Below are 13,164 nucleotides of genomic sequence, written 5' to 3'. Positions count from 1 at the left end.
GGTAGTTCCGTCCTTCTGTCCATGTTAGCCTTAATATTAGCTGAACTTTTTTTTTGTTTATGATGTGAAATGAAATTCGTATTTCGTTCCAGAAACTATGAAACAACTTCCACATTCCGTTTCAAAAAAACAACACGTAATGTTTATGAAACGGATTCTGGCATCCGTTTCACACCTTTAGGAAACGGCTTACGTAAGCTGTTTCGGGAAAAAATTAAAATTTTGTGGGAAACGAAATACGAATTCTGTTTCATAAAATTGTGAAACGGATTCTGTAATCCGTTTAAAAAAAAGCGAATTTCACACGCGATTTGATTGCTAGGGCACCTAATGTTGAACCCAGTCTCATGTGTAAGTACTCCAACGCAACCATAACCTCAGATGCGTAGAACCTGTAACCACAACCCTCAAGTCAACATAACATGGTGGAATTGTTATTATCGGCATGTATTATTTTGGCATATCAGCATCATAATTTTATTACCATCAATTTCTCCAATAATTATATCATGCAGGGTCCACTTTTGAATAATCATACCCATTATTTTAAAATTTGACCAAGCAAAACGTCATCAACTTTTATTTTGCATACATTTCGAAATATATTTTGATGAAGACGTACGAGCACTATTTTGATGAAAATAAAACCTTTTGACTACACCCAAAAGCTCCATTATCTGTTTATGCAATAGTTTAACATGGAGGTTTCATCCTAAAAGTATTTAATTCTGTTCGAGTTCAGAAACGACGAGATAGGAAAATGCTCTAAAACTTGTTTATTGTTTGGTAATCCGATAATGGTGACTGGTTAAGTGGGGGAGGCACTAAATTATTATTTGGTGCACGACAGACACACCAAAAGCCTTCGTAGGCTCACCATCAAAGGCATCAGAGGAGACATGAATTGAAAGTACTTGGCGCCGAAAGTGATTTCCAGTGAGGGTCAGGGTAACGCTGTTGATTGGTGGACATTGGGAGTGTTCATTTTTGAACTGTTCTACGGGATGACACCCTTCAAAGGGCTTGAGCACGAGCTAACCCTAGCGAACATAGTGGCACGTGCCCTTGAGTTCCCTAAGGAGCCAATGATCCCAGGTGCAGCTAGGGATTTGATCTCACAACTGTTAGTGAAGGACTCAACAATGAGACTGGGTTCAACACTAGGTGCCTTAGCAATCAAATACGTTTCAAATGCGAATTTCATAGTACTATAAGTATTCTTTCTTTTTCCCATTTCACACACATGCTGCTCCAACACTCACTCCCGGTGAAAAACCAAGAAAACTACCAAAATGGATTCCACATTCCGTTTCAACTTCCTCCGACACGGATTTCACAATTCGTTTCCGTAAAAATAAAAAAAAATAATGAAACGACATGTGTATTCCGTCTCGCAAATCTCTCTGCTCTTTCTGCTCTCAATCTCAGTTACAGTACCCACCCCTTTGTGGCTACCCTCTACCCACACTTATCCCACGCGCCTCCCTATTGTCATCCATTCTGAAGCACTTTATTGGCCCCTCTCTCTCTCATTGCACCCCATGGCCCATCAACCATGCACACACCCCACTCTTCCCTTAGGCTGTGTTCCTTTATCAATTCAAATTCAATCATTAACACTCTTCTCTCCACCTCTCCAACCAATTTAAGGAAATAGGGATTATGGTTCTATTAAAACATACTTGATCACGCTAAAACGGGTTTCACACTCCGTTTCGGTGAAAAACAAAAAAAAAACACCAAAACGGATTCCATATTCCGTTTCAGCGTCCTCCAACACAGAATATGGAATCTGTTTCAGTCAAAATTAAAAAAAAGAGAGTAAGAAACGGATTGTGCATTCCGTTTCACCTTCCTAGGAAACGGATTTCACATTTCGTTTCATTAAAAAAAAACAAAAAATAAAAAACTTAAACGGAATGTGTGTTCCGTTTCACACATGTTAGAAACGGGTCAGTGAAATATTAAAACGACGACATGGATCTTGTAATCTATCACTAAAATCAATTAAAATATAAATAACAACACTACTTAACTGCGTAAATGGAAAAGATGGGGGCCTGTGGAGTTGCGCGAAAGGAGAAAAGGAGAAAAGGGAGGCTGCGTGTGGATGCTGGGGAGAAGAATAGTGTGTGCACGCTCCAGAGAAGAAGACTGTGTGGGGAGGCTGCGTGCGGAGGCTGGGGATCCGGAGAAGAAGAGTGTGTGGAGGCTGTGTGGGAGAAGAGCGGGAGAAGACAGATGAAGACTGTGGAGGCTGTGTGGGAGAAGAGCACAACAACATGGGAGAAGAGACCTTGCAGCTAGGTCAAAGAGTCTCGTTTGGGGGTGCAGGCTGCAGGGAATCTGCTTTATTGGGGTGCGTTTTGGGGTGCAGAAGTTGAGGGTGTATGATTTTGGGAGTGCAGATGATATGCAGTGAAAAAGACAGAGTAACTATTATTTTTTACCATGGGCAAACATGGAAATAAATTTGGTTTTGGGAGTACAGGAGAGATTATTGGAGGTGCAGGGAGAAGCGCCCGAGAGCGAGAGAGGAGGCTTGCCTCTTGTTTCTTTGGGCAATAGGGTTGTGTTCCTCATATTTGAGTTTTTCTTTTCTTTAAAGGGATTGGATCTGACCCTCACCACGTGCACCGCCATTTTTGTCTCATACACCTCCGTATTTCCATATATTATATTTTTTTTATTTTTTTATTTTTTTTCTTTTCGTGCACCTCCATTTATGACAATCATGCACCCCATTTTGTTTTTGCTTGTTAGGCTTGCACTGCATTTCCTCACGCACCTCCATCATTATTAATACCGCACTCTTGTTAGTCTTATTTTGGCATTTGGTTTTCATTTGCTGACTACACCCCAGTTTTCACTGTTTACACCTCTTCTACATTTTCCTTCCACTTTCAGTTTTTACTCATCACACCCCCACTGTTTACGTTTACACCCTTCAGGCTTTCACTGATTGCACCTGTTTTTCTCAATTCACACCCTCCATTTATTTAAACTTAATTTCAGTTTTTTTTACTTATCGCACCTTATTGTATTTTGTGTTTACAGTCTCCGTGCTCTTCTATTATTATTCACTTTCCTATTTTTACCTTTATTGTATTTTTATTTTTTTTTGTCTCCACTTTCGTACACATTTTTTCAATATCCAAAAATCATGAAAACTCATAAAATTGTAATAAATCTAAAAAATGAAAATATTCCTTTCCACTTTGTCCTGTCGCCCGCACCGTGTGACACTCATTTTTTAAAATACCAAAAATAATTTTCTTTCCCTTTTGGTGTTTGTCCGACCGCTCGCGTCGTGTGACACAATTTTCCAAATAATCTTAAGAACACAAAAAAATACAAAAAAAATTAAAAAAATTAATACAAAATATCAACTTTAAAAAAAAAATTAATCGTTTTTCTAAAGAACTACGTAACCTTGATTTCTCATTTTGAATGAGAATACGTAGGACCAAGGTCAATCCTTGTCGGGCCCAAAAAATTTTAAAAAAAATATTTTCGTTTCTTTTTAGTATTTTTTGTCTTATTATTTATGGGAAAAAATAACATTTTGAAAATCATATCGACTTTGCATTTTTAATTAAAGGTACAGCCCTCGGGCGGGCGCTGTAGGGTGCTAGCACCTTCCCTATGCGTAACCGACTCCCGAGCCAAAAATCTAGTTTTTTTTCACAAACTTGTTTTATTTTTATGGTTTTCCGTAGTTTTCCAGAATAACTATGGTGGCGACTCCAAATCTCTTTTTAAAACTCGTTTTCTTTTTTGGTTTGCCGTCCCGTCGCGATTCTGGTTGCGACACTTGACACGTGGCAAATTTTTAATTTTTTAAAAAAATTTAAAAAAATAAATAAAAATTCAAAAAAATTCAAAAAATCCAAGAACTGACACGTGCACCCTAGTTAATGCTGTTACTACACCAGTAACGGAAATGACTTGATTGCATCAAATTTCTCAAAATAGGGATCAAATTGAGATAAACAATTGAGGGACCAAATTGATATTTTGCTACGAAAATGGAGACCAAAGGTATAATTTAACCTAATTAATTTAACAATAATCTTTAGATAACTGATGATAAATCTATTTTGAAAGATCAATGAAATTGACCTGTTTTCCTATCATTGTTTCTACAACCTTTTTTTACTTGTTATTTGATTTTGCAAACCAAAATCTCATCTTTTTCATATAATACTATTAGGCACTTTCACGTTAGCATATCACAAGCATGTACATGTTAATTGTTTTAAGTCCATTTTTATAGATTTTTAGGTATAATATCTTTAGCATATTTTTGCATATCATCCATTCTAATCTAATTTTAATTGCATTGGGTTAGATTTGTTATTTTATCTTTTATTATTTGTATTGTGTTTTATTAACCTTTCGTGTAAGATTTCATAAGAATCAATAGTTGAAAATTGATTATGTGTTCATTGGAATACGACTCATGATTAACTTAATCTTATATAATTTAATTGAAATGACTAAATTGAACATTTTTTAAAAATTGAAGGAGTAAATTGAACAAATAAAATATTATGGGTTTTTTTAAAAATTCGAATAAAATTAGATGACGAAATTAAGTATTAAGCCTAATTTAAATAATCCATTCAAAATTTTGATATACTCGTCATCATATATAGTTTGTTTTTTTTTATGATAACAAACCATATATATTTTTTATAATAACAAATATAACTAAGCATTCAATGTTACTATTTTTATTATATATGTTTTATTATATATAAATAAATAAATATATATATATATATATATATATATATTATAAAAGAGTCATTTACATATATGTTAATATATTAACAAGTATTTGTGTTTAAAATAACCTTTTATAATACGACTAGATAATTTAATGATTAAGGAAGTTATTAAAATGCAGTTAACCTTATTTATATTTATGAAATTAAAAAATAATAGTAAATACATTGCTCAAATATTTTCTCATTTGGATATAATATTTAAAGCAAAAACCTTCTACAAATAATTTATTACTGTTGAATGAATATTTACAATGATTATATTCACACATGCCTAAAAATAACATATTTTAATCAAAATAAAACACTTATGTCACACACAATGTTATGAAAATAAATGTAATTTTTGATATTATTTTTTGATTACTAACTTGTTTAAAATTAGAAAATTTTTACACATTTTTAAGAGAAAATTATACCTAACCTATAAACTAAATTACACTAATATATAAATAAATTATAATTATTAAGTTGAATATAGAGACCAAATTGTATTTTTGTCCAAATTGTGCCATGTAGTATAATTATGATGTGACATGTATAAAAGTCATAAAAAAAATTACAAATTGACACGGGACACTGACTTTAATTCTGTTTGTTAAAAACTAAAAGTAAAGACCAAAATAAATAACTTGTAAGAAAATTAGGATTAAATTGAACCAGATTAAAGAAGTCAGGATCAAATTGAGACAAAAAAAAAAAACTAAAGGACCGATTTGACATTTTTCAACAAAAATAATGATATGGAGTAATTAAACCTTTCTTGAAATCAAGATAAAGACACTTGTAGAGATGACAAATAATTTCGCCCTTGTGGGTATTGTTTGAACCGTCCCCGTTTTGACGGGAATTCCCGTATTGACTGGGTATAAGTATGGGTATGGGGAATCCCTGACTTTTTCAATTGGGTATGTGGATATCCCCACCATAATATCTATCCCATTTAAATTATTAAATATTCACAATTAATTAAGTTACCATATATATATGTAATTTTTATTTTTTATTTCTTTTAATTATTTGGTTTGTCATGAAACTCATTCATATCTCTGATATATTTTTCATCTTATCATAACCTTTATGTAATTATGTTAAAATGATGTATGTTAATTAAAAATTGTTGTGTCTCACATCTGAATATTTCTATTATTTTTTAATATTTTTATTTATTGTATATTTTCCTCTTCACATGAGAATGTTTAATATTCTTGATCTAAGTGATTAATAACATAAATCTCATAAATCTTTCATTTAGTAGGTGATATAAAAAAAATTCTTTACTTATTATTATTAATTTTTGTTTCATTTGAAAAACTCTTTTGTTTCGCTAAAACAATTTTTGTTATTTCTTAACCATTGAATATATATTGTTGATATTTGAAAAGTTTTCTTAGATCTCCAAGATATTTTTCATCTTATCATACCTTTAATAATACATTTTTTTTTTCTTTGTGCGATTTCTTTCAATAGTCTCTCTAATTGTTTATAAGACACACATTTGTTATTTTTTTAATATTTTTATTTGTTGTTTATTTTCATCATGTATAATACTATTTCAATATATTTTATCTAATTATTTTTTATTTTCTAACTCATTATCAATTATACTGTAATTTTTTCATCATAATTGTATAAATAACTTTTATTTACTACAATATAAAAATTTAATGTAATTGCCATGAATATTTTTTTATCACCATCTAATATATATTGGAGTTTAAAAGATACACGATCTATGTTAACATTTTATTATTATGTTTATTATTTGTTCTTTGTATCATTTTGATCAAGTGATGTATTATAACTTTCATTAGTGTATAAAAAAGAGATTCATTAGTTTAAAAAATTTAAGTAAACAAACATTTAAAATATATTTTAATTTGAATATTTGTTTTCCTTTTATATTTTTTTAAAAATATTTTTAAATTTTATCAACTAGGTTTCATTAATGTTTGCAAATTTAATAAATGTTTTGGTTCTCATAAAATTTTATTTGGCATTCTAATATAAAATATAAACAATTATAATTTATTTCAAAGTATTTGATATCGAAGAAACAATCATCCTTCTGATATTGAATATTTGATAATATTATGTTTCCTTTACCCTACTTTTTTATTATTCTATAAAAATTAATAATTAATTAAAATTAATATTGAAGTAGTAGGAAAACGGGTACGAGTATGAGTACGAGATTATATTCGTTATCTGGTGGGGATGGGGATGAAACAAAAATTTGATACCCGTTGTATTTGAGTATGTGAATGAGGATGAATTTTTTCTACGAGATGGGTATGAGATAGCGAAATCCGTCTCCGCTCCACCCTGTTGTCATCTCTAGACACTTGGTAGTGATAATGACACATGGCAGTACCTTGCCACGTGATACTGATACTATCACATGTCACACTAGTAACCTAACCTAACATGTGACAAAAAGAAACAATTTTTTTAAATGAATTAAAAAATAAAAAAAAAACAAAAAAAATCCATAGATTGACACTAACACGCATTTAATGATTTTAAAAAAACGTAATTGAAACATTTCTTATAAAAGTTAAGACACAATTGACACTTGTTTACACGTAAAAACCAAACACATATGAAATAAAATAGGTATATCAAACTAATTAAACCTTTACAGAATTATTATTGAATAATATGTGGTAGTAACACTTATAACACCATAATCAATCCTCTTGAATAACATATCATAGTCCTATTGATGGAAGAGGAGATTAGACTTGAAAACGACGGGTTTGATTCCATATTTTTTTATAAATCCGTTAGGTGATGGAATCCAATTGTGAAAGTTATCCTATTATACTAAGAACACTTTATTTGTGTGATGTAGTAATATAAAAAGATGACACAGTTGGAAGTGAAGCGCGTATGGAGAAGAGTCAAGAAAGTTGTGGAAAATTGAATTGAATCAAACTCGGCTCACGCATTACAGAGTCAAACGAAGGTGAAGGTTGAAGGAGTAAATGATTCAACTGCGTGTCAACCACACAAACTTCTACCAGACTCCTCCACCATTTCTGCGCACCCTTTCCTCTCATTCAATATAAATACTCCTCTCATCGTTTCGTACAGTTGCAAACAATAACTCACAAATCGACCACTTCCTTCCTTAACCAGTTTTTTCATATCCGCAAACCTTAACAACATCACCATGATGTCTATGTTCAGCCACTTCGACATCGCGCAGGGCCCGAAGTGGGCTTTTTCTTTGGGCTCGGGCCCGGGCCCCAAGAAGGAATTGTCTTCCAAGCCTAACACAAAAGGCGCTTCTTCCACCGCTGAGCCCGAAACCACCAGAAAAGATCCGAATCCATCACCGGCCGCTAGAACCAATCAAAACCCGACCCGTTTGAGACTCAGATTTGCGCCGGAGTTGGATGGGATACACTGTTTTGAATCTATCTTACCCTGTTAGATGGATTCCTTTAAGTCTGTGATCTCAATTCGTTTAAATTCAATTCAATTTATTTTTATCAGTGGTTAGTTATTATGTTCCAGAGAAAGCCATGTATTGGACTTATCTAACAGTGTTAAGAAATTTTGGAAGTTAAATTTTGATGCATTATTCTTCTTCTTGTTGCTAATTACATAACTGCACTTCTACTTTTATACCTTCTAAGAACCCTGTTAAGTTTAATACCGGAATCAATTTTACTGGGTCATGAGATAAATATTTTAAATTCTTCAAGTGATATAAAATTCATTTTACCAAACACTAGTGATATTACGTTTCTATCAAACAATTATACAAATTAAAAGGTTGAAATATCATTATATGAATTAATTAATAATTTTTTACAGATTTATTTAATCAATAACATAAAATAAGCATAGCAACTTCTTTTTTTTCAGGACATAATAGGAATTATATGAAGTAAATGTTTATCTTATTAAATCAATCAGATTATATCTTTATAAATTATATTAAACATTCAGTTTATGATTTGTTTGTTTATATTTGTTGAATATATATATATATATATATATATATATATATATATATATATATATATATATATATATATATATATATATATATATATATATATAAAAGTTAACGAGTTAGAAATTCAGACTCATTTTTATGGATTGTGTTCGTTTCCTTTGGCAACAAAAAATAAGAGTAACCAAAATGGATGTGGTGACTATTTTAGCATTTCTTAATCTTATCTTATTTTATTCATAATGTAAGGCATACTTATTTTTCTGTCCCAATGTTTAAGGGTTTGTCCTAATCTGTTGGGCCTAAGACTGACCCATAGGGTATCCAAGACCCCTTTCTTAGCCCATTTGTTTTTCATTCTGCTCACTTTGCAAAAACAACTCTCTTCTCACTCTCCTTTCTCTTCCAACAGAACTCTGTTAGGGTTTGGCCCTATTCTTGGTCAAGTTAGCTCAACCCCATTTTTTGTCCCACGTAAGTTGATTCTCGATCCATGCTTTCTACTGTCTAGCTTGTTTTTCATGGTTCCAGTTAGGGTTCCTCATAATAACTTCGTTTTGTTATGGTATTAACATTCTTAGCTCACCAAATTGTTCCTGGAACCGTGGTGCTCCTCTGTAGGGTGCTTATGTTGGTTATCTATCATCTGTCTAGGTAAGAAAAGCTAGGGTTCACATGTTTTTATATATCCTGTCTGTTTGAGCTTGTTTTCATGTTCATATTAGTTATGTGTTGTTGTGGTTGTATGGAATACCTAAAAAATGCGGTTTGGTATGAAATGTCTGATGATGCATGCTAGAACAATGGCAAGATCTGATGTTTTCGCCCAAGCGAGCTTGTCTCGCCTAGGCGAGAATAGCAAAACCTTACCCTGGTTGCTGCTCGAGCTCTCACTCAGGCGGAGAGTTTTGGTTTTGAGCGAGATATCATCTCGCTCAGGTGAGAGGAGCTCGTCTAAGCAAGAACTCGTGGGAGTCTGATGGGTTTCGCTGCAGTTGAAGCTCAGGCGAGGAACCTCACCTTTGGGCAAGGAGTGGTCTCGCTCAGGCAAGGAGGGCTCGTCCAGGCGAGAACTCACGAAATCCTGTAGCTTGAGCGAAAGACCTCTTTCGCCTGAGCGAGGGTCCACGGTTTGAGCAAGATTGGTGCAGGAATTTGCTCTATGGTTGTTCTTTCCATGTTTTTGGTTGTTGGTTGTACAATTGGTTGGAGTACCCTATTGAAAGTATGAAGTATGTGAATATGCATGAGATATCTGATTGTATAGGCTAGACTTGATGAGCTTGGTATGAATATGCATATGAAATATGAGTGGGTGGTTGGTCGTATATTGGCATGAGATTGGTATGCATGATAATTCTATGTATGGTTGGTGAGACATGAATATGATATGAATTAGGACGTAATTCCACGAATCTCTTGGTGAGATCTCATGGTGGTGCCTCATGTAAAGGATGTAATTCCACGAATCTCTTGGTGAGATCTCATGGTGGTGCCTCATGTAATGGACGTAATTCCATGACCCTTTTGGTGAAAGTTCATGGTGGTGCCTTAGGTAATGGACGTAATTCCACGAACCTCTTAGTAAGATGTCGTGGTGGTGCCTTAGTATATAATTAAGTAAGGATAACATCCTGAAACTCTAAAGAGTCAGTTAGTCTCATGTAGAGCGTACTAACACAAGTGGTGAGAGTAGCAAGAGGCCCTAGTCTTTGGCAGGATAATGAGCTTAGAAGTTTCAAGGTTAACCTTGTGCATGGTAGGGTGAAACCCATTGGCAATGGCTCTGCAGAGCAGTAGAGGCCACCACAAGTGCAAGCATCTAGTGAATCTGACTGATTATATGTATCTGGATAATTGAGTCTTAGAGTCTTGCATTGTCTACTATCACATGTTTGGATGACTGATACGTATTCTTGACTTTTAATTTGCATGCTAAATTGTATGATAAAACCTTTTCACTCTAGCTTACCCTTTCTTTCTATTTCTATGTTTTGTGTGTGGTTTTCTTCTTTTGTGATGATCATCAATTTATTGATGTGAACATATGTGGGAACCCCTCGTGGTCATCAGCGTGATGGAAACTCCGCTGCGTAAGCTTATCTTGGGTTGGATCCCCTTACTCTGAGTTTTCTTTTAAGGCACTATGGCCTATGTACTATCTTGCTCCATGAGCATGTAATTTGGATGATGTTAAACTTGTATTTTGTTTTGTTAATGACATCGTGGTGTACCATAGTTTTCTCTCCAAGTATTTTGAATAATTGTAAGGAGTGACATTTCTACTCCATGACAATTCCTTTTATAGGCTTTTTTGTATTTTGGGGTCCCTTTTTACTCGAATTTGTAAAAAAGGGTCCCTCTATTTTTTTTTTTGCGAAACTGGGTTAAGTCGCTAGGATGGAGGACGACATTGATGGCGAAGTCGTCCTCCATCATGACGGTTTCATTTTTTTTTAAAATCAAAGTCGTCAAGCAGGAGGCCGATTTTTGGTGTTGCGCTGGTGAAGTCGTCTTTAAAGATGACGACTTCATTTTAAGTTTTTTTTTAACAATAAATGATAATAAATTGAAATAAAAATAAAAATAAACATTAATATATTTTTAAATTGATTAAAAAATAAAATACAATAATTTAGTTACTTGAAAATAATAAAACAGTCATTTATGTCCTTCAGTTCCACATGTTGGTCTTCTTCTGGGTTTGTTGGGACGTCTTGGTGGTTGTTGTTGTTGTGGTTCATCATCATCATCATCTTCATCTTGATGACTTTGGACATTTTGCAGAATTTGTGGTGATTGGGAAGGCTTTGGCGGAGGATAGAATGACATTGATGATGAAGATCTTGGATAATAGGCAGATGGTGGTGTCATGGTTGTGGTGTCAAACATATGTGATGGACCAACACCATAACTTGACTGATGCGGGAAGAAACCATATGAGGAAGGGATGTGTTGGAATGAGGTGTTTGATGGGTTGGCACTGTTATTGTCTTTTTTCGTGCATTCAGAAAAAGCTTTAAAATCTGCCATTAATTTACACCATTGCATGCAAAATTTGAACTGTGCATGACATAGGGAGCAGGAGGAATTTCTAAATTCCACTATTTCCCCTGAATTCATGGCTAGTGGTGTAGCGCAAGACATCACAGTCAAAGATAAAATAAATGCGCGCAGATGCACGCGTGATGGTGTCAGCGACTCGGGAAAGCGAAGTCGTCATAACTACGGACGACAACCAAAGTGAAGTCGTCATTACTGCGGACGAGATTCAATTAATGTCGCTAGGCCGCTTGACGGTTTCAGTTTAATTAAATTTAATGAAGTCGTTGGCTTATTTATTGAAGTCGTTGGCTTATTAATTGAAGTCGTGGGTATTTTATTGAAGTCGCGTGGTCCTTTAATGAAGTCGTTGTCATTAATGGTGGCTTCTGTGCATTAAAATGAGGTTATTTATTAAAAAACCATTGCCATTAATAGCAGCTTCTGTGCATTAAAATTAAAAATGGATAATAAATGTGTTGCAATGGTCTGTACACGATTTAAGATTCTCGATTTATTTATACTGCTCTCAACTCATATATTTTTTCTTACCTTATTATTATCCTTCTCTTCACGAAATTTTCACTCTTCCCCAAATTTGCACAGAAATGGCCGATCAATTGAGTCAATATCTAGATATTTTGTCTGATTTCAGTGAAGATGAGTTGGTTACCAACTAATATACAATCCATACAACAGATCATAGTGGCTCATAAAGTCATACCTCAGTTGAAGCTTCAAATCTAGTGAGTGAAAATTCACTATGTATTGGGATGTCTTTTGACACAAAAGAGTCCACAGTGTCATATATCAAGCAATACCACATCGACAATGGTTATAGATTTGTGGTTGTTGAGAGCAAATCTGAAAAAATTCATATGTCGATGTGTCGACTACAAAAAGGGCTGCTCGTGGCGTTTACGAGATGCTTATAGCAAGTGGAGTCTGAATTGGGAGATTAGAAAGATTGACAGATCACACACTTGTTTGTCAATCATGCAACCTGCAAATCATGTCAATCTTGATTCCAACCAAATTGGTTCTATTGTGATGAACTTTGTAAAGGAAAATCCTTCCATACCTATCAAAAGTTTGGTAGCTGAAATTAAAAATCGTTTCGGATATTCAGTTTCATATGACAAAGCTTGGAATGGTAAGCAAAAAGCGCTTGCTAAGGAGTTTGGAGATTGGGAAGAGTCTTACAATGAACTTCCCTGGTGGTATCAAGCTGTACAAGAAAGTAATCCCAACATAATAATTCAATGCACTGGACCTTCTGTACTTGTTAGTGGCCAACCTGACCCTTCTTGCTATATTATGGAACGCGTATTTTGGTCTTTTGGACCATGCATCTAAGGGTTTAAT

The sequence above is a fragment of the Vigna unguiculata genome, chromosome 9 (assembly GCF_004118075.2).
Source record: "Vigna unguiculata cultivar IT97K-499-35 chromosome 9, ASM411807v1, whole genome shotgun sequence".
Taxonomy (NCBI): Eukaryota; Viridiplantae; Streptophyta; class Magnoliopsida; order Fabales; family Fabaceae; genus Vigna; species Vigna unguiculata.
Note: the sequence above shows the minus strand (reverse complement) of the source record.